The sequence below is a fragment of the Pseudorasbora parva genome, chromosome 2 (assembly GCF_024679245.1).
Source record: "Pseudorasbora parva isolate DD20220531a chromosome 2, ASM2467924v1, whole genome shotgun sequence".
In the NCBI taxonomy this organism is placed as follows: domain Eukaryota; kingdom Metazoa; phylum Chordata; class Actinopteri; order Cypriniformes; family Gobionidae; genus Pseudorasbora; species Pseudorasbora parva.
The window spans coordinates 12,870,635-12,892,451 of NC_090173.1; positions in this window are offsets into that span (position 1 = coordinate 12,870,635).

Genomic DNA, 21,817 nt, shown 5'->3' on the forward strand with positions numbered 1-21,817 from the left:
GAATTATGTGAATTTTGGAGTTTTAGCTTGTTTGAAACTATGTATATAATGGTTGTTTCTGAGTATATTTTATGTTTGACACATTTCAGGGTTTTGTGCTGCAATATCCTGCCTTGTCAAACCTTAAATAAACCCTAAACACATGTAAATGTGTCTAAATCTCACTTTAGATTGAGCTTCTGTGCCACTTCTGCTGTGCAAAGACGGATCTTTTTATATCTTATTTGATTGGAAACAGTCTGATTGTGTCTAATTGTTCTAACTGAAATTATTACTTAAATTAACATTTTAAAAACAACTTTTCTATTAATGTAAGAAATTGACAGATTGTATCAAATACATGTAATAAGATTAGAAAACATTGCTCTTATAATGGTAAAAATGCCACTGGACATTCATTTAAAGGGGTGGTTCCGTGTTTTTTTTCTAGGCTCGGTTGTGTTTATGGGGCACAGTCTTAATACTTTTAAGACAATATATCGATTTGCATTAAACTTTCAGCGCTGTAACTTTGCAGATACTGTTTATGTTCTAGCAGCAACCTTACACACTAACTAAAGTAAAAAAAAAGTGAAATCGCATGCAACCACCCCTTTAAAAGGACAAATATTGTCCTGTAATAGGAAAGTTATAATTGGAATGTGTTTGATGGATTAGAATGTGCTCCTAAATTTTTGACTGTGCTCCTAATTTTTTATAATTAGGAGCACAAGTGCTCCTCAAGAAAAAAGTTAGCGTAGAGCCCTGACTCATCAAACAGGTAAGGTTTAACTCGTAGTATTTCTTTCCAAGTTTCAGGTTTAAAATGTGGCAATTGGAATGTATGACATGGGGGGGAAAATAAATAAATAAAAGTATAATAAAACAAAACAAAAACAAAGTAAGTGAAATAAAATACAATGTATATTTCCCAAACAAATAAAATTAAAACAATTTCTTTAAGACCTCAAATAAATTCTGTGTGATCCTAAACTCTGTTCTCTCTTATTTCCTTTACAGGATTCAAGACTTAATGGAGCTCAAACTACTAAAGTGTAATCACCAAAATAAAAATAAATAAATACTAATTTCCATAAACCAATAAAATTAACTTCAAATTATTTTTTCCTTCTAGGTTTCACTAGTCTCTTTCAGTTTTTTCTTTCTGAATCAATCAATTTAACCAAATTTATGAGGATTTCACTTTAGGAATGTAAATTGAAATATTGAAAAAAAAAAATGAAAAATAAAATGTGATGTTTAAATCCCTTTTGAAATGTGTATTTCTGGCTTCAAATTAATCATACACCAGAGAAATTAAAGAAAGTAAGAAAAATAAATAAATAAATAAATAAGTTACATTGATCAAGCAAAAAAAAAAAAATTCAAATTTAATTCCCTTCACAGAAATTTAAACCTCAGTTTTCAGAGTTTTGTTCAATTGCTCAGTATCTCAAATGATTCTCAACTTTGCGAATGTGAAATGAACGACGATTGTGTGCTTTTCTCAGTCTATCCTCTGCGATTTAATCCTTTTGGAAGAATGAATCAGGTGCAAGTGCTGTTAGGTCAATCCTACCGTCCAAATCGGCAATGACAAGATCAGTATCACAAAAATCACGCTCGCTGTTAGGTCCAAGTAGAGGTAACTGCAGTGTAGCGACTCAGGCAAATCAAACACACAATCGCCAGTTACATTTAACAAATATGTTTTGAATGCTTTGTGCTTAGTAACAGACCTTCCCCCAAAACAACAGAGAAAGATTCTCCGTTACCCTGGAAACCATCTGATAAGACGTTTTACGGCCCAAAAGAATTTGGCCACAGGAAAAGTTTCAGACAGAGTTTAAGACACGAAGCTTGTAAAACACACGCTTTTGCCTCAAATTATAGACAACCATCTATAAATGAACATGCACCCCAGGACATTGTATGTAAACACATAACTGTCTTGTAAAATGTTTCTTCTGTATGGTATTTTGCATCTTTTTGTCTTTGTCTTAACAACTTACTAGTTCAGGTAACCTCATATATGTCATGTCTCCTATCAAATTAATGCTCACTTCACGACTTACACTTCCATGTATATCACTTATTCAGAAAATGCAGTGTGTGTTTGTTGCATTAATTAGAGTATGAATGGGCAGAGACCCACTGATTCAAGCTTGAAACAAAGAGCCATAAAATCTCCAGAGGAATTTCCCGCTTGAAAATCCCAACAATCTCATTGGTTGAGTCTAACCCAGGAGGGCGTGACTACTCCCAGACCTTAAAAAGAGGTGCTCGGATGCCCTCCCTCTCTCTCTCTTCTCTCTCTGGCTGAACCAACACGTCATCGTGGCTGGCCCTTGAGCCAGGCCACCAATGCAGGCCCTCCAAGCAGGCCCACACATGACTATTGGGCCAGCAGGCCCCAACGCTCTTCCTCTCTCTCTCTTCCTTCTGCTCTTCGCCTCTGCATCGCATCCAACTTCCTAGCCCCGAGGGCATTTCTTCAGGGAGAAATCAGCACACTTCAAGCTACCAGCCGCTCCACACCGACCTCGGAAAGAACCGCCGGACACGCAGGACATTTGAACTCAGAATACACGCACACACGCGAGAAGCCAAAACTAAAGCAAGTATTCTTATTTCTAAAATCCAAACTGCTGTTAAAAGGGTTGTGCTATTTCCCGTTGGGACAAGTTAACTTCTTGAGGCCTCTGTGTGTGATGAACTAAAGTGGAAGCTGTTTCTCTCTCTCTCTCTCTCTCTCTCTCTCTCTCTCTCTCTCTCTCTCTCTGTCTCTGTCTCTGTCTCCCTATCTCCCTATCTCTCTCTCTCTCTCTCTCTCTCTCTCTCTCTCTCTCTCTCTCTCTCTCTCTTTATCTCTCTAAGTTCAGTCTATTCATTATCTTCGTTTATGTACCATATTCTTTCGTTTACTATCTATATTTCTACTCTCTTGATGCTTATTTAGTGTGTACTTTCTGTGTGAATTGTAGTGTTATTTTTAGTCTGTGTTAATTAAACCTCCAAAAGACATTTAATGAGTTGAATCTGTTATTCTCCCACATACACAAAGTCAATGAAACTTCCGATCTAACGTTACCTAACTGCTTATGCTACTATTTTAGTAAAGTAAACTGTATGACCATTTAAAATATTGAACTTGTCCTGATCAGTAAAGTTAATGTTTCTTATGCGCTCGTAAAGCAGTAATCCCTTATTGAGAATTGATTTGAAAGTCTATAACTAATTTGGTGGACAAACTTAGTAAGATAATTTCAAGCAATTCCGTAAAGGGGCTACTTGTATTTAATTAAACATTTTTCCTTATCGGAAAATTTTAATACGTAATGAACGACTAGCAAATTATATTCATAAATTCATGAATATTGAATATTGAATCCCTTTTGAGTTAATTATTCCCCGAGACATTAAACTCACAGTCGTTGTTGTTACAGCAGACTGGAGCAATGGGTGTGCCATGAGGTCGGAAAGGAATGGGGCGTGCCGTGAGGTCTTCTCGTCTGTTTACAGTCTATGTAAAGCTTCCTGATCCGCATAAAAGCGAGCCATAACCTGAATCACTATAATTACACAAATAATTACAAGACAAAATCCATTTCTTTCACTTTAGTGAACTAGGGAGCTGATTGAGACGCAGGGTATGTTCCCTTCAAAACCTTCTGTATGACGCGGGTTACGTGACGTCATCACCACAGTGACTTTTTTAGGATCAGTCATTAAAAAAAACATTCATACTGTTTGTGATAGGGCTGCACGATTTGGGGAAAATATATAATTGTTATTATTTTGGGTAAAATTGCGATTGCGATTTAAAATGCGATTATTGTTATTATAATTTTTTACAAATGAAAAGTGTGTGTATATAACATTGTGTTTTTATATTAATGTGACTAATAATAATAATTATGATTATTATTACTGCTTAAAATATTTTTAAAAATAAAAAATATTACCATTACAATTTTCATAATTACAAATTAAAAAAGAGTATGTCAGAATAAATATAACAATATAATACTAATTATTATATATTATTTTTGTAATATTTTACAGAAAACTTATTTTACACAACAAAAAAAAAACTGCTGGGAGACAGCCAATGACTAAAAACATTAGACTTTAAGAATAACTCCTTAGGCTTAGACCTTTCTGTCTTTAAAATGAAATATGAACCTCTTGTGCATCCACTTTGGGGGAAAAAACTCCTGTACATTGAAGAAAAACATGGATTGTCCAACAAATGTAAAATTTTTAAAGTTTATAACGTTTTAAAATGTATTAAGCATTATCTTCTTATTATTGATAACCCAACAGTTTAATTCATACTGAAAGCCAAAAGGCGCCCTCGAGCGGAAAACGCCACATTCGCCTCAGAGAAGTGATTGACTTTAGTTTTCAGGAAATCCATGATGTGAAGCTAACGCGGTGTAAACAGAAGATAGAGACGCTTTTATTAAACATGACGACAATAAACACGACTGCAGCAAAATATGGTGTATTTGAGTTCTTCAAGCCGTCAAGGGTATTTTCATAATAATAAAGTGTATTATAATGCAGTGCTGATTGACATAGAATGCTATAAAAGAACGCATCGTCTGCCTCCCTCTGATGAGAAGCCACATCAGCTCACACACACTCAACTAAAGATATGAAGTGAGGTAAAACGTTATTAAACGTTGTCTTTTGTTGAACAGGTTTATGAACGCTTCACTAGTTTGTGAAGATGTTTGACTCGTGTTGCTTTTTCAAACACACGTTATAAGCGACTCAAACTCGCAGTCTTTCAGACGGAGCAGCGTTTATCAGAGAGCCGCCCTTCGCTAACACACTGGGCATTTATTTATTTAATTAAAATCGCAGCCTTTGAGCTTTCATAATCGCACACGAGCCAAACCGCAATTGCGGTTCGATTTCGATTAATCGTGCAGCCCTAGTTTGTGATAAATGCACTTTTTTAGCACATCACTTGAATATATTAAACATTCATTTTTGTATTGCCGTTTTTTCTATTTCATTTTGGACTGACTTTAAAATAGATAGGCTATTCCTAAAAATAGAAATTCCTAGTATTAGAATTTAGAACTTCATGACATTTCACTTTGTTTCCAAAACCCATATTTTTCTGAAAAACAAAATTATCTAATTAAATTATTTTGCGAAGTTTTATATGCATGACACAAAAGAAAGAACCCTTCCTATATTACCTTTTATAAGACTGATCTCACAGTATACTTTGAAACCCTTTCAAACATGAGATCACAAAACATTTTCTACCTTGATTCATAAATGTATATCTGTGTATTTATTTGTATTGTTCATTTTTTTATACTTGTTATTGTTATTCTAGGGCTGGACGATATGGCCAAAATTTATATCACGATATATTTCTTAATTTTGGTCGATACGATATAATTTCGATATCGATATGAACTATATAAAAGCTTTAGAAAAACTACCAAGAACTGCCACAAAGGATGTCTGTACCTACACACTTCTGAAAAATTAATTTGCCAAGTCTATGAAACCTCCTTCTATAAAACTATATAATATTTTAGAAATAAAAACGGTACAAATAAATTAAAGGGGGGGTGAAACACTCAGTTTCAGTCAATCTCATGTCAATATTGCGTACCTATAGAGTAGTATTGCATCCTTCATATCTCCGAAAAGTCTTTAGTTTTATCATATTTATAAAAGAAATATAGGCTGTACCGAGTCTTTCCGGAAAAAACCGAGCGCCTGGAGGCGTATCGTGTGGGCGGAGCTAAAGAATGACAAGCGCGCAAAGCGGTGACGTCCTCAAGCGTGGACAAACCCATCTATCTCAGCTAATACAGATAATGATCCACAATCAAATCTGAGGCTGAAATAAATTGAACAGGAGAAACGGCAACAGCAGGACGTCCGTCTCTGTGGTATGTAAGTTACTGTATTTAATGGCCTCTCCACATTTCTGTGTGTTTACTCGCAGAGTATAAGGACATGATTCGGTTTATGGACTATTGTATGCGACTAGACCTTAGAAGTAGCAAGCAAAACGGTTTTGCACGTCAGAATACTGTAACGTTATACAGAGAACAACAATGGAGTAACCGTTAGCGCATTTGAATGACGAAGCACGCGATCGTGTCGTTTACTGATGTTTACTCATGCGACGGTAGCCAATAGCAGAGACATTTGAAGCAGTTTAAGTTAACTCACCGTCGAAGCTTTATCGCTGGGACCGCTCCGTCAGAAACACACTTCTTTGGTATGATTTGGTAAAGTCCTGTGACAGCAGTGGCGTGTAAATCCATTTTGAGACGCAACTGAAACGATGTTGTCAAGCTTCCCGTCATTTCTGCGTTCAAATCGGTTCAAATGCAGCGCTGCCTTCCCGGAATGCTGTGCTGAAGAGTTGAAGTCGCTCGACGTCACCCATAGGAATAAAGTGGAGCGCGGCGCCGTTCACGGATGACTGGATCTGCAGCTGAGAGACTGTTTACAGCGTGCTCTAGTCACGCGCGCGCGCACCCTACCGGGAGAAGAGCCCGTACGGCCCATACAAGGACCTTCCGCTCTTATTAACGTCAAATAGACCCATACTCGAAAAAAACTCGCCGAAACTTGTGAGAAACCGGAAGGAGTATTTTTGACACAGAAATACTCCATCAAACGTCCAACATTAGTTTTTGAAACTTTGTCTATGTTTAGGATGGGAATCCAAGTCTTTAACAGTGTAAAAAGCTCAGTATGCATGAAACAGCATTTCACCCCCCCTTTAATGTTCACTTTTTATTTGTATTTAGCCTTTATACAAACAAGAAATGTGAAATCACTGTCAAATAAACATAAGACTCACTTCGCAGACGCAGTTTATTGAGCATTTTCTTTTAAGTTTTAAATTTCAGTGAAAAACGATACATAGCGCTATACTCTCCTTTTATGCAAAACTATACCTTTATCTACTCATGCACAAAAAATAAATAAAAGAAGACTCAATTCAGTGGCCTATTTGTGCTCTGTTTAAGATGAGTGCACACTGCTTTTTGCAAGGCTTTAAACACGAGCAAATTATAAATTTTCGTGAAGCCATGTCTGATCGTCTTTCACAAGCTTTGAAAGCTAATTTAAACGAGAATGAACGCATTGGTGTTAATACATGACATTGGCCCTCATTTATCAATCTTGCGTAGAAACTGGTGTATATGTTGGCGTAAGATTATGCTTACACTCCTCTCACCGCCTGATTTATGAAGCTGTGCGTACCTCTGCAATCCAGATGTACGCAATACTTGCCCTTGATAAATGCCGCAGCTGAAAACGATCGTCATAAGAATAACACGCCCCTATATATTCAAGTCTCTGCCTCCCCCACGCCCTCATTTTACACCATGGACAAAAAGAAGACGGCAAAGAAGCGAAACTTCTCCGACGTGGAGATCGGGCGCGCTCAGTCATCTCACTAGTCCACTAGTCAGGGCACTGATTAGGACACAAGTCAATGGGCTGACTCCCTGATCAGTGTCCTGACAACTGAACTAGTGAGATGATTGAGACGCGCACATCAAGACCATCACCAGGGAAGTGAAAAAAAAACCCGAAATTGTTTTATTTGGGAGTTTAAAGAGTGGGATTAAAGGCACCTACAAAAACAAAATGTGGACCCAAATTACGAGTAGCTACTCTTAATAGAGTGGAGGTTGAGAAGCGCACTCCAGCAGTTTAAAGCTGTTTGGATGATAAATTACCATCACAATGCATTATTTTACAGCACGTTTTGAAACAATTAGCATTTAATTTCATATCACGGCACATATATTGGGGTGTACAATAGTGATGATGATGTGATGTGGACTACCATTCATTCACATTAATAATTACATAACAATTTGTAAGATTCTTATTATTATTATTATGATTTTTATTCTTAATGACGCTTGTTATTTAGAAGAAGAATGTCGTTTTTATTGATTTTATTATTATTTAAAAGAAGAAGGTCATTTTTATTATTTTGTCAGTCTGAATTATTTTAGTCCCAGTGCGTGCGCAGCTGCCGGGACAGGCGGGTCGGTAAAGCGCACAGGCTCGCGACTGGAGGAATACATATGCCTACAGATCAAACGCTTTGGTATAGTCACACAAATTAAACATTGACGTTCATGTTGCACGAAAATAAACACCGAATGTTGTTGTTGTGGTTTTTAACAGTGGGTCATATAGCATATCTTGTCAGTGCGTTTTGGTTTTTCTGCGAATTTCCCACTAACTCAAACGTGCGTACACCACCTCCTGAGCTGGCGTAGGATTTAAGCGTGCCGTACGCCAACGTCCATATTGATAAATCTCAAAGTCACCCTGGGTTTGGGTGTACGCAAGGTGTACGCTGGAAGTTGGATCTATCAGCCTACTACTGCTGAGCACTGACTGCGTGTCTGTGGTGTACGTCATCACGCAAATAGCCAATCGTGTTCTGCTCTTTCTGATGGCTGCGCCCTGAACATCATGTATATATGTATATATTGAAATATCGGAAATGTGTTTAAAAATCATGTCAACGTTATTGAAAAAAATGATATCGCGAGATTGATATTGAATTATTGTCCAGCCCTATGTAATTCTCTGATTTACACACTTTGAGCTGTATTTACAATGCTTTATATTCATCGTTTTTTATTGCATTATACTTGAAATGTCTGTACTTGAACAAAATAATAAATAAAATAATTAAAAAACAAATTATTATTTTACAGATAAAAATGTCTCGACACTATTAAAGTCATACTAATTTTGTATTTTCATTTAAAGTAGGCTACATACAAACTAAAAGTAATATTATTTTTATAATAATGGTACAGCAATGTTTTTGCTGTATAAAGGCATACATATACATGTTTGATCAAACACTCATCATATAATATAAAATGTAAAAACGGTTTAATAAACTAATTTTAAGTGACATTAATCAAGTAAGCAAAACAAACAACATTTTATCCAAAAAACATTTATTCAATAGTCATTTTTACAATTAAGTTTTTTAAAACGTCAGTTGAATTTGTCATCAAAGGCTTGTGTTCAAATCAAAACCATAGACTGTAAAAAAAATATGGACCTAGTGTCCGTGACGTCACCCATAGGATTCCGATAAGCAGTTCTGAAGCGGAAAAGTATGGGCGAGCTGGGCGTTGCCATCTTGTGAGCGAGTCATCGCGTGTCACTCCCAGATAACAGAAAATGGGCAAAAAGGCGGGATGTGCACTAGTGATGTTACGTGCGTGAACGAATCGTTCTTTTTGAACGAATCGTTCTCGTTCACGTAGTCTACTGACTATTAGCAGCGAGCGCATGCGCAGCTCTGTCGACTGTTTCATTCTGTCAAAGAATGACAAAACCTCAAGCCAATAGCGTTCGAGTATGAGATGTGACGGAGCATGTGATTTGACTCTAAAAACTGTAAATCAAATTAAAAAATGTGACAGTGGCCTATGGTTAAAAAGATCTTGTGTGTCATGTCAGTAAATAGCATTCTGAGCTACTGAACGAACTTCACTGACCGAGTTGCTGTTTTGAGTCTGAAAGAGAGAGATCTCGTTCGTGAAAGAACTGGTACTTCTAGGGTTGTGCCGATGGACGATATCATCGTCCATCGTGATGGCTGTGCGACATCACAATGGAGAAACACCATCGTGATGCCACGCCCCCGCCCCGCTGCGAGTCTTGCAAGTCAACACACCAGAGTATGTGAGCGAAGTGGACCGGCGGCAATTTCCCCTCCACGCTCTTTCTAAGCATTCAAGAATCCCTCCGCTCCAGGTTCACCATCTCCCGCTCCTCGCCTCGCTCACTGATATCAGAAACACCGCTCTGTCTTCGCTCCGAGGAAATTTGTGGCTAATAACTGCTAAAGTATTTCAGTAAGCTCTGAAATATCACTATAAAGTTCGGTTTATAACCTGCATTAACTGAAAAAAATTATAAAAAATAAACAATAGGAGATTTAGAGCCTAGTTTCAACGTGGTTTATTGGAACATTTGTGTGCATTTTCCCCGCACTATGCCAAATTGGCTTTATCAAAAGTTAAATATCATTGATGCTTTTTGCAGTGCAAATTTGTTTGTATGTTTGGAAGTTTGGAAAGATGAACGTTTTCATCAGTTATTTTATCTACGGATCAATACAAATGTCTGCTCATTCAAAATCATATAATAGAATAGGCTATAACTGTATAGGCTACTTGGCTACTAATAACTGTATGCAGGTATAAGCACTACAAGATGTTTTTGAATGCATTAGAGAGAACGATTAGTTTGTGTGTGAATAAGTGCTACCTGTTTAAAATTTGCTTTCACCCGAACATATTCAGTTGGTAAAAAAAATCCCTTAAACTTTAACATCCCGCTCATGCCCATCGGCGTGATCATCTGTATCAAGCTGGTTGTTTACCGTGTGAGTTCTGAACACTGCACCATGCTTATTTAAATCTTTTCGTTTTTACACATATTAGGCTACATATTCCTCATGTCTGTGAGGTAAGCCTGCTGAGTTTCAGTTTATTTGAGATGTGCTCCAGTTCATGATCATTGAAAGCGATTGCTTCCGCGACGTCATAGTCTAGGCTACTTATTTGCTTCTTATTAATTAAATACAAGCAATTGGCCGAAGAAACCTTTATTAAAATTAAGAGACAATTTACAAAGCGAAAGAGAGGCTTTTTACAAAACAAAACTTAATAATAAACTAAATATAACCACCAAAATCATTTCTGACCCACTCGCATCTTTGCACTTATAGCCTATCATAATCAGAAATTAAAAAAATATTAGGCTATAATATTTAAACATAAATTAAAAACATTGTTTAATGGCTACAACAAGTATAGTAAGCTAGAGATTTATGTAATGTCTGAGCTGGATTTGAACGAACATCATTTTACCGGCGGGTTCATTAGTGCGCGCCTGCGGATTATTGAGCTGATCACACCGGCTCCGCTCCGCTGATTAGTCATTACAGGCTCGTTCTCGACAGAACGCCCACGTATTCAAAAATGGTCGGGTTTAAATGGGGCTCGGGCTCATAATTACAGTTAATGTGTTGGGCAGGGCCGGTCTCTCGGGTGCATTGGCTTGGGTAGGGTCGGTCTTGATTTTTTTGAACTGATCTAAGCTCTAGTTTGAAAAAACAAAAACATCATAGACCGTAAAAAAATATGGACGACTCGACATCATCCGTTTCCGCTTGCCATATTTGAAGCTTTCAGGTGGCCTTGCACGGCGCGGACATCTTGGGACCGAGTCTGCGCAGTAGCGATTTCGGGACCGGAGTTGCGCAGTAGAGAGCAGGAAGTAGAGCAGGAAGTACATTCGCGATATCAAAAGCCCGCCCACACTCTCGCAGATGCAGAACAATTAATTATGTTGGTGTGAAATAACACCTATGCATTTAAAAAAAAACATTAAAAAAATCAAAATTAAAGCTAAAGCTCTAATCTGCTCCCAAAAATTTCGAAAAAGTCCGTTAGTGCCTCATTGACAACTTCACTCAGAGAAGCCGTCAGTCTCAGCTGTCAATCATGACGTCACACCCCCCGTTTTTATAGCATTAAAGGGTCATGAAACCCCAAAACACTTTTTTTGAGATGTAAACAGATATGTATAGACTGCACATCATTGAAAACACTAAGGGTACTCATTAATGGTATTCATATGTGAAAATAGTTATTTTTGCATTTTTCAGAGCGATTTCTGTCTTCCGGTTTGAAAAGCTTAGTCGGAGCAACGTCACAAATGCTGACGTCGGCGCGGCCTTTTCGGCCCAAGTATGGGCTGCTGGGCACATGCTGACGTCGACCGCTCCGAGCGATTCTCGATATATATTCATGACATAAAGCTCATTCAGTCCAATACCTGCGCTCTAGTATGCATACAAGATAATTTAGTTAATATGCATGAGACAGTCACTTCTGTCAGGCTCGTCTTCCATCATTATTGTAGAGATATGGTGGGGAAGTTTTGGAAGCAGCGTGCGGAAAAGTCACGGAGGAAAGCTAGGCGTTGTGCTGATACGAAGTAACGTAAAGGGCGCCGAGCGAGCTGTAACCGGCGCCGTCTGTGGAAGCATTTGCTACAAAGGCTCGGTAAAGTAAAATTCACCTGAGGAATCGCACGCCGAACCTCCAAGCGTTGACTATGTCAGAAGTGCAAAATAACCAATCTGTAATCTGTAGGCTAATGAACAAAAGCCACGTCCTCTCCGTTTTATTTGTGGTCACAGCCATGCACTAAACCGCATGTGTTCGGGCTCTTAGTGAAACTGTGTGCTGCATATTTGGACAAATATAGATTTAGCTGCCGAGTGATAGACAGCGCGGATCGTCACGGAAACCCAGCGCGCGTCGCTATGCTTCAGATGCGCGGTCGAGACTAGCCTCAAACACCTTCGCTTTTACCCCGATCTAGAATTACACATCTCTGTCACATCGCATGTTGGGTGGTTCACGTTCTCTTATCACGTCGGCGCGTTGTTCATCTTGCCAAACAGCGTGCATATTTGGACAAATATAGTTTTATCACGTTTGCAAAATATTTTGTCATGCAGAATATCATTTCTCACTGAATTATGCTGGTTTGAACTTTGAAGAGCTGAATGATTTGCGATCTCTGCTGCACGCCACTCATAGCTCTCTCATTCGCTGTACTCATCCCTCATTTAATCTCACTGTGGTAAACAATGCCAACGTGAACCAAGAACATGTCTCAGAACCGCTGTTACTGCTGCTGTTGGTATCGCTAATCTTAATGCACCTACTGACAGACACTCCCCTATTTATGCAAACATTCCCTTTTTCCACACAATACCATCCCACCTTTTCACAGTCGACCACTCCCCTTTTAACAAGCTTTTTCAAATCGAAGGTGTGAAAAAACACCGCTGCAGCAGGGGGGTTTCATGACCCTTTAAATAACTAACTAAAACTAAACTTATTTTTAAAACGAACACCTGAAATGAAATCATCGTGATGATAACTGCCTTCAGTGACATAAACTAACTTTGGGGGGAAAATTTTGAAGTGTAATTTTATTATTTATGCTGCGTCCCAATTCGCCTACTTATACTACGTCCTAAAAGTATGTACTCTTTTTGTGAAGAAAAAGTATATACTTTTGAGTGTGTAGCAGAAAAGTATGCAAGCTTCGGGACATACTACTTCGCCATCTTTAACGGACTCTGTCGCTTAGTTATGTGCATCCCGTGACCGTTTATCTGCCCTGTCAATCATCGTCAGATGCGTCACAGTTCAAATCCTTCACATTCAGACAGTTGAATCTCCTACCGTATCGGAGAGAAATGTAGCCGCTCGTTGATCTGCCATGTGTGGGACTTTAATGCAGAGACTCTCCTCATGTGTTTGCAGTTTAAATATAATGATGCATTTAAAAGTTAATGGCCAAACATGTCATTACAAAAGTTCACAATGCTGCTGCAGGTGAAATATAATGTGGAAAACACTGAATAAATATATTTTTGTCAGGTTAAATATTGATAGGGTCTCTCAAACCCCTTTATCTAAACTTCTCTACTTAACCATCGAACTCGCACATCCGTCATGTTTGTAGTTTTTTAACGCTTTTCATCCGCGTTTGTAGTTCTAATCGAATCCTCGTCCAACTCGCAATGGGTTGTGGGCAATATCAGCCGTTAGAGTGCCCATCGATCCATACTGTGAATTCGGACAGGAAATAGTAAACCATCCGGGAATCTTTGGAATACTCTTTTCAACATACTACGATTTGGGACATACTAATTCTATTTTCGTATACTATTTAGGATGGATAGTATGCGAATTGGGACGCAGGGTTAGTTTGCCTCGCGTCCATTAGAAATCACAGAGGGGCGGGTTATACTGGGACCGGTCACCGGGGGGCGATCGAGGCGCGAAAGCTTCAGTAAATGAGAGGGAGACTGCAGGCTTGGTACACATCGTCAGCTGCCGATTTAAGTGACGTCGCCCAACCCTAGGTACTTCTCGTTCGTGAACGAAATGAACAAGTTCTGAACGAGAGAGAGAGAGATCTAGTTCGTGAACGAACTAGGCTACCTCGGTCATTTAGCATGCGTGTCAGTCTCGTTCAGCAATCAGCAGAAAGCGGATGCAAAGCACAGTTATAGACAAACCTCATGTTTATAACCCCATGTTTACCATAATCCCAGATATATGAATGTCTAAATGTCACACCAATAGGTGTGTTCAACATCAGCTGCGGCTGGATGGATGCGATCGGCGAGAGTAGCCGAGTGCAGGCGGGGAGAAGCTGCAAACGGAGATGTGAAGCCGGACACTTTCTGCTTCCCGTGGTGACGCTTGCACTGCGTTTGCAAACTTTATCACAGCTGAAGTTAAATAAATACAATATTTCTCAAATACACAGATGTTTCAAATGACATTTTCATTCAATACTTTATGTACTGTTTAATAAAGCGTTTATTTGGACAAGATTAATGTTCAACATATAAACATACACTATCAATGAAGTGTTGTCAACGGTTTTTATCAGTTTTAGTTTGATAAACATGATGATATAACATCACAGCTACATGAAAAAAGGTTTTACTGTTATAAATAAATGATTTTTGTGCATTTTTTTTTAACTTTCTGTCGGAAACCCTTCTCTGACACCAAATCCTGTCAGAAAATATTACATGCTACTGTCATTTCTTCACAACTTTATAAAAATCATGTATGCAATTTGAAATAAGGTGAACAATTACTTTAAAAAAACAAATTTCTGTCAGAAACCCTTCTCTGACACCAAATCCTGTCAGAAAATATTATATTCTACTGTCATTCCTTCACAACTTTATAAAATCATGTAATCAATGTAACCTCTGTTGTCAGTGTCATCTAGGCCTTATCACTTTATTTTTATTAGATTTCTTTTTTAGTCGTGAAGTTAGTTATAATATTTAAACAGTTTGTGCAAAAATAAAAAGTTACTCACCTCTGGAAATAGGCTTACTTTGTTGCCGAGTTGTTGCTGAGTGGATGATTTGCGTAAGAAGGGGGGCAGTGGTATTAAACTTGACAGCAGTCCAATCAGCCAATCAGAAGATATCTCCAAGGCACATGACAAGATGGTAACCTCTGGCCAATGATTTTCAATGATTTGACCCCAAACCCTCCCACCGAGCTCATACTCATACATGCTCCACTCGCCCATAGTCATACTTTGTAATTAACAACAATAATAATAAACATAAAAAAATAAAATTAAAAAAACCCATAGTCTGCAGCCAGACGCTTCTCTTTTCTTTTGCTGTGAGTGAATGAAAGTCTCGTGGTATAAATATGCGCATGCGTGGAACAGATCGTGCAGTGTTTGCAAAACAGTATTTTCATTTGCGCATGCGCATTTTCTAAAGAGTCTACTACGCATGCGTAGAACGGATCGTGCAGGTGGAACGGATCGTGTACCGACAGTCCCCCTTGAGAATCTGCAGCGGCTGCATCAGCCGGCTGCTCTCGAATCGCTCTCGCGGTACTTTGTTGACATACGTCACAGTCACGTGATGTCGGCGCTGTCTCAAGTCGGACAACATTTCTAACCGGCATGCACTGCTTCAAGTCAGCCGCCGATCGGTCTGCGCATCGCTAGGTGAAGTCGAACAAGCCTATAGACCCTTTTACAGCCCACGTGATCAAAGAGTTGCGCGCGCATTTTGGCAACAGAAGTGGTGTTGTTCCCTAGTGGTTCTAACGTGTGAGCAACTCCGAAAGTTTATCAAAACGGTTTCCCAGCATAAAAATGTGTGGCTGTTGCGTTTTTGGTTGCACTAATCGCTATTCCACCAATGGGCTTAAGTTTTATAGGATTCCGGCAGGATCACGGCCGTTTCAGAACCGGCGGTACCTGTGGCTGAAGGCGATTAAATGCATTGATTGGAACGAGGACATAAAAATGCTCGCATAAAAAAATTCTTTTGTAAAACATTTACTGCACTTGAAACTTAATTATTTATGATAAACCTCCCAACATTGGCGGCCACTGGTGTGTATAATGTACCCCCCATCCCCAGATTATCATATCAATAATAACACTACTTATCAATTTCATTTGTAATGATTTATTAAAGGGGGGGTGAAATGCTGTTTCATGCATACTGATCTTTTTACACTGTTAAAGACGTGGAATCCCATACTAAACATAGACAAAGTTTCAAAAGTTAAGGCGGACGTTTGATGGGAGTATTTCTTTGTCAAAAATACTACTTCCGGTTAGTCATAAGTTTCGGCAAGTTTTTTGAGATCATGCGTCCCCTTTGACGTTAATGGGGGCGGAATTTCCTTGTATGGGCCTTACGGACAATTCTACCGGAAGCGCGTGAGAGAGAGAGAGGGAGAGAGCGAAAGCAACAGGCTACGCCCATCAAAGCGCTGGCTTGTAGGATGCTGGACAGGTGATGTGCACATAACAATGTCACCAAAAAAGTGCGTTTTTGGTTGCCAGACCAAGACAGTCCTGCACAGATTCCCCAAAAACCCCGCGTTAAGGCAACAGTGGATGTAATTTGCTTTTCCGGATCAGCAACTGAGTTGCGCAAATGTTTATATCTGTTCGCTGCATTTCGGTGCCGACTGTTTCATAAACAAGGCCCAGCTCGACGCCGGATTTTCCCGATCGCCTAATGCTGAATGATGGAGCAGTCCCAACGTTAGAACCGCAGGCGGTGAGTGAGACTGCTTCAAATGTCTGTGTTTTTGCCAATGCTCATCAAGTAGCCCAAACATGATCACGTATAGTTAATTGATCAATGGAGCATGCGATGTGTAGTGCGTGTACATTTGTTTAGCTGGCCACTATATGTGTAACTTTATGTTTGTGTATTGTAAAAGCACTCCAAACAACAATACACAAAGAGTGGGGAAATATGTTGAACTAAATAAGCGCGCTTCTTCATTCAAATGCGCTACTATTCCGTGTCTTTCTATGTAAACACTAACTTAGCCTGCCGTGCAAAACCAGTCCGCTTACTAACGTTACAATTGTCTACACAAACCACGCGTAAACACACACACACACGTGCACAACTGCACTTCCCACATGTACACCTTCAAAGACAAAAATACGACGATATAATTCAAGTATAAATATGTAAATAACACAAGCCGCTAAGCATATTATATAGTTAGTGTATAACTTGTACCACATAGAGACGTCCTGCTCTAGTCGTTTTTGCTGCTGCTCCTGTTCAACTGCAGCCTCTGGGTCTGATTCCGGATCATAGATGTATGGCTGTATCTGATTAAAAGCCATATTTTTATTTTGAATAAAGTTTTTTTCCCGCTGTTAGGGATGACACAGCTTTACGACGCACTCGACTCAACACAATAGCAGCAGCGCGCACACGTCATTATTTAGCTCCGCTCACACGACACGCCCCCACCCGCTCGGCTTTTTTCGGAAAGACTCGGAACAGCGCATCTTTCTTATATAATTATTTAAAAAATAAAGACTTTTCGGAGATATGCAGGATGCAATGCTACTCTATAGGTACTCAAGATTGACATGACACTGACTGAAACTGAGTGTTTCACCCCCCCTTTAATAGTTTAATTGCAAAATAACCATCTGAGAAATGTATGCAAGCAACATAGTTGCTATTAAAGTACTATAGCATTACAAAATTAAACTTTAAACAGAAGTGTGTCCACACGAATCAATAACAACATAAAATGTAAGGAAAAGGATTAGGGCTGGGCGATAAATCGACTTTATGGATTAATTCCGAGTTTTTAGTTTACGACGATTTTTGTGAATGAAAATCGGTTTTCTCTTTCAAATCCGCCGACGCTCCCCTCTGGGCTCCCGTAATGGCTCAGCCCTCCCCGCGCGCGTTTGCCACAGAGGTACACAAACAACAAGGATCGCGTCTAACAACATACAGTGTCATTCGTAATTGCTTCAGTTTTTCACAGAACAATTAACAATACCCCGCTGCAAAGTGTGTTTGAAGTCTGAACGGAACCGCGCTAGGCGCTACTCATTTAAAGCTGCGCTGACACGAACGCAGCGCGAGCTCACACACGGGCCAATCTCGTGACAGACACGATACACAGCGCTGGTGATCCAGTGAGAGAGCGTTTAAATTCACCACAGAATTAATACCATCGCTACTGTGATCTAGTGGAAGCGGTCGGGGCAGAATTCTGTTATGAACCACAGATATCAGCTCTAACAGAGCTGAGCGAAGGTCAGGGGTTTCAGTCACAAAACAGCAACATTTACCACGATTGTACTGTAGTAAAACCACATGGATTTAATGTTGTTGTTGTTGTCATTATTTATCTCAGGATTCGTACAACCTTTTGAGATTGAAATTCAAGCACTTTCCAATGGTTTTCAAGAGCTTCACACTTATTTCCAGCACTTCAAAGCTCTAGATATCCGACTGTAATGTTATTTTTAATGTGATGGTTTGTAAAACTAAAAGTTTAAAGGGGTCTTGTGAAAGAAATAGTCGAATGTTTTTTTTAGTTTATTTTTTTAAAATGTGTAATCCATTTTGTAGCATTTTTATTTAAAAAAAGATATGAAATGCCCACCACTATAACCAGCAGAAGAGCACTTATTGATTTATTAGCGATTTCCACTCCCTAATGTATGGAGAAAAGTACGAAGTCACAGTCTCAGGAAAAACTAAACTTTTCTTCAAATTGTGACTAAATTACAGTAAAGTAAAGAGCTCCTTTAATAATCACTGAAGCTGTCGATCAGTTCAGTGTGAGACTATTGAAGAACAATGCTAATCTATATTTAATAAGAGCATTACATTTAAATTTTCCCTATACTTTTTTTGCACATTACTGTTGTTAATAAAAATTAATTTTATCTGCATATCAATTCATAAACCTTTGATATGTATACTGTATATTGCAAAAGATATGGTGCCCATTTATACTGTGGAATAGTCGGGGTTATTCACATGCGGAAAGTTTTGCACCCCAGGTGGCACTTCTACCAAGCTGCAAATATTTAATTTTACCTAAACAAAATAAAGTTAAAACTTGTTTTGAACAATTTCTTTGTCATCTGCAGATTGATTTTAAGTAGGAAGGGGAAAAAAAATCGTTTTAAATCGTAAATCGAATTTTTGGTGAAAAAATCAGGGATTTTTTTTTTGGGCCATATCGCCCAGCCCTAAAAAGGATAAATGTATGTCGGTGTGAAGAATAAGAATAAATGTAGAAAATTGTATTGGACATTCTGTACATGCCCACAGACAACGAATTCATAAGCATCCAGTGATTTATATGCTTGTCTCGGGTGTACACGCTCGGTTTCTCGTCTAAATACGTATATATCCGACCACTAAGTTATATCTGGCCATCTGCTAACGTCTTCTATCCACTCCACTATAGTACACGGATCTGGTAGCCGAATACCATTTGATAAAGTCAACTTTTTAAAATAACTTTCTCGGTTTGTGTTGCTTAATCCGCTCACGTAGCTTGACATGCTGCTGATTCTCGCCACAGTTTGTTGCCAAAATGCGCGCGCATACGTTGCTACGTCATCATTGTATACAAACAGTAAAAGGGTCTATTGTCTCACCAAATGTCTCTCGACCACGCCCCTACCTCCTGCCACCATAGCCTGCCACGCTCCTACCTCAATTGCCACGCCCATTACTCCAAGCTGCAGCTACCCCTGTCTCGTTAGGTCCGTGTGGCTCCCCACTCCCTCCGTGAACACGGGAGTTAGAACAAAATCCAGGAATCCAGAAACTCCACTCCGTTAAGCATTGATCATGTGTCAGCAACTCAGCAGTGCACTCGACAGGATAAAGATTCACTCAAATACAGAAAAATATACAAGAAAAACAGAAGAGAAGAGAGTGAGAAAAAAAACTTGAACACTCAATCCCTTTTAGGTCTGTAGATTTCTTACAACTTGACTTTTTCTGCTCATCCAGCTCTCAGAAATAAATGAACTCCTCATAATGTTTTCCTATGTTTCCTCATAAACCGTCTTTTTCAACGCACTATGCGTTACGAGGCTTCTTCTCAGTAGCTGCGTCACGTATTATAAATCTCAAATAATCTCTTTTTTTCACATAACTTCACAGTCTAAATAGTCTCTGGACATGTATAACTTAAATTAAAATCACATATTTGTCTTTGATTTTTCAAATACGTTACTTTTCTTTGGAGAGACCCGATTCACGTCTGCTCTTCTGATCAGCCGTTGAGAGAGAGAGCGCGAGCTCGCGCGAAATCCGAAAAAACAAAAAATGCGCTAGAGAATATCCTCAATCCTCATTGGTCGGTTCTTACAAACACGAAATAATTCGATTGGATGTCCTAATACTCATGAAAATAAATTCTTATTTGAAAAGAAAAAAAAATGTCCTGACTCATTTAACGTTACTAAATTTTATCATGTATTTTTGGTAACCTGGGTTACATAAACAATTCAGCATAAACCCAAAAGCACAAACAGAGATGGACTTGTTAGTTAAAGCTGTTCACATAAGGTAAACAAAAGCATGTCAAATGTTTGTATGTATGTTGTTTAAAACCTCTTACCGTTCACGAGGACGTGGACGCACTGAAGCTCTCTTTGCTTAAATTAGCTCAAAATTACTATAAAGTAATTACCTTGACAAACTATACATCATTAAAACGATCTAAGACTAAAGTTTTTTTTTTTTTTACCTCTGTTTTATTCTCAAAGTCTTATAGTGACCATCATGTGTTAATATGTGCCAGGAGTTATGAATATGATCATCGGCGTCGCGTCATTTGCTCCCATTCATAAAAAACTCCTCTGTGGTCGTCATGAAGACACTCGACAAAACAACTTCCCTCAGGGCTTTTACTTCAAATGTGTGCAGATGTGGAGAAATATTGATAGATTATCACATGTTTGAGTCAAATTTCTATACAGAGAAGTATTATTTATTCAATCTTTATCCAAAATCCGCGGATGTATCATTATGAGCGCAGTAGACTGTGATGTGCTGTGTTTTCAACATAGACCGTAAAAAAATATGGACAACTCGACATCATCCGTTTCCGCTTGCCATATTTGAAGCTTTCAGGCGTGGGTGCACGGCGCTGACATCTTGGGACCAAGTCTGCGCAGTAGCGATTTCGGGACCGGAGTTGCGCAGTAGAGCGCAGGAAGTAGAGCAGGAAGTACAGTCGCGATATCAAAAGCCCGCCCACACTCTCGCAGATGCAGAACAATTAATTATGTTGGTGTGAAATAAACAGTTATGGAAATGTAGAAATTAAAGCTAAAGCACCAATCTGCTCCCAAAAATTCAGAAAAAAGTCCTGTGTGCCTCATTGACAACTTCACTCAGAGAAGCCGTCAGTCTCAGCTGTCAATCATGACGTCACACCCCCCGTTTTTATAGCATCAAATAACTAACTAAAACTAAACTTATTTTAAAAACAAACACTTAAAATGAAATCATCGTGATGATAAGTGCCTTCAGTGACATAAACTAACTTTGGGGAAAAAATATTTGAAGTGTAATTTTATTGTTTAGTTTGTTTCGCATCCATTAGAAAACACAGAGGGGCGGCTATACTGGGACCGGTCACCGGGGGGCGATCGAGGCGCGAAAGCTTCAGTAAATGAGAGGGAGACTGCAGGCTTGGTTTTCAATTCATTCTGGCAGCCGGAGGGCGCTGGAAAGCTGTTCTACTGCACATTCACTCCATATATGGATAGATGAAGAACAGACACCATGTGACATTCAGGAAGTATCTGACATAACCAAAACCATAGATATCCATAATAAGGACTTTATTATGGATATCTATGACCAAAACAGCTTCCA